The sequence below is a fragment of the Trichechus manatus genome, unplaced genomic scaffold (assembly GCF_000243295.1).
Source record: "Trichechus manatus latirostris isolate Lorelei unplaced genomic scaffold, TriManLat1.0 scaffold00161, whole genome shotgun sequence".
In the NCBI taxonomy this organism is placed as follows: Eukaryota; Metazoa; Chordata; class Mammalia; order Sirenia; family Trichechidae; genus Trichechus; species Trichechus manatus.
The window spans coordinates 292,028-294,302 of record NW_004444097.1 but is presented as its reverse complement, the minus strand read 5'-3'; positions in this window follow the sequence as shown (position 1 = coordinate 294,302).

Sequence of the window (2,275 nt, the reverse complement as noted above, 5' to 3'; positions counted from 1 at the left end):
GTGGGAAGTAATAAAGGCCTCGTTTTAGTAGGTGCCCATTTTTAAAGGGCAATACTCATTGGATTAAGAGGTTGAGCTCTGTTAGCTGAAACACCAAGCAGCCTTGCTGCTCAAAAGGAAGCTGATGATTTATGTTCAACCCAACCCACCACCACAGGTTTAAAATGTGACTCTAATGCGGTTTCTACTGCCGAGTATAAAACCCAGAAAAGACTTCCCAGGCAAAAGCTTGGAAGAAACACCTTAGGGTCATTTTCGCAGCCTGCAGGCATAATTCCAAAGCCTACACCCGGACATGATCCAGCCCACAGCGAACGCTATGTTTGAGCACAGAATGGCTGACCTTCTGTTTAGGGTCAGAAATCAGCTAATCTGTTTCTCAGACTTGTTCCGCAGAAGCTGAGCAGATAGATAAGTTTAACTAAAACGATGCCAGACGCCATCCCCGTCACAAAATGGAAATCTTGGAGGCACGTTGACCACCATGCACCGGTACACAGCGCCACCTACAGCATCATTGGTGCAATTCATAGTAGTCGTCTTCAAAGACAGCAGAGAAAGAGCGGAACAATCTAGGAGAACACTACTTCAGGTACCCGCAGGGGGGCAGAATGTATCTGACCTAGACCTTGAACTTGTAAGGTATTATGTTTATTTGGAGGTAGAAAATAATAGAAAAGTGAGATAACGAGAGGACTCTGGGCCAATTGCTCACATACTTGTTTGCTTTCTCGATTGCTTTAGTCTGAAAACATTGATTTTTGACATGGTGATATTTTTTTCCAAGAACTGCTGCAAGAATCCAGCAAAGAGTAAAAACAATCATAAATAACTGTCAAGAGTAGTTGACACTGACATCTGATGCGAAATAGTCAATCATCTGTCGTCTCTAAAACTTAGAAAATAAAACCCTGGCGGAAGGGGCTCTAGGACCTTCAAACTTACAGAAGCTGGGGGTGGATGTGATCGTAGCTGGGGGTTCTGGGAAAGGTCCCCAAAATCATCTTCCCACTAACTCCTGAAAGTGCACCATCTTTCCCCTCTCTCTGGAGTCCATCTTTACTGGTTCTTTTATTTTTTTTTTAATTCAGATTGATTAAGCATCTGCTCTGTGGTATAGGGAGGGAGACAATCGAAGAGGGAAGAAGAAATATATAGATGGGGTTAGCTCTTGCCGTCAGAGAACTTGTGTCATTTATACTGCCTAGAATTATAATTTTATTACAGTAACATAATGTGCTCTAATATACAGACCCATGTTTTCTACCGATTTTTGTTCAGAGAAGGGGAGGATTACTGGGTCCGGAGCAATTAAGGAAGACTTTATTAAGGAGATGAAAAACTTAAAGTTCAAGTTCAAGTTCAAATGTAAACAAGGGAGAGCATGCCAAATGGAATAACTGATATGAGCATGGGCATGGAGGCAGGAAAATACTAGATGTGCCCTATGTAAAATAACACGTACACAGACGCATGTGCGCGCATACACACACACATACGCTGTAAGAGAGACAGACACATCCTCACACACCGTCCACTCTATCCCTTTTCCTGCTTTATTCTTTCTCATCACACTTATCATCACCTGATTTGTATTTATTTATGTGATTACTTTCGGTCCCTCTCCAGTAGATGCAAGTTCCACAACAGCAGGAACTTTGTTCATTCACTGCTGTATCTCCAGTGCCTAATTCAGTGCCTGGCACATCATAGCTTCTAGATAAGTACAGGAGGAAGAAGGGATGGTAAGAAGGAGGAAAAAAAGGAGGGAAGGTGCTCAGGACATTCACTGGGGAACATGTGGGGGAGTCATGCGCAATGTGATGGCCCAAGTTTGGCTAGTGGGTGGCCCTTCGAGTTAGCTGTAGTGGTACAGGAAAAGAGTTCAACCATCCAGCAGGCCTGGGCTCAAATCCTAGCCCAATGGGATGGTGGTTACTGGAGCCTGGTGGTGCAGTGGTTAAGAGCTCAGATGCTAAGCAAAAGGTAGGCAATTCAAATTCATCAGCCACTCCTTGGAAACGTATGGGGCAGTTCTCCTATGTCCTGTAGGGTCGCTGTGAGTTGGAATCAACTCAACAGCAATGAGTATGGGTATGGTGATTATTTAGGAAAGTGACTGTTTGGGGGGAAATACCCACTGGAGTATTTAGAGGTGTTGGGAGGTCAAGTCAGCCGCTTGTTCTTAAATGGTTCAGGAAAAATAAGAGTAATAATAGCTATGTATAATAACAAAAATTTTATTTTTAATCACATAAGATAGTATATGCAAAGC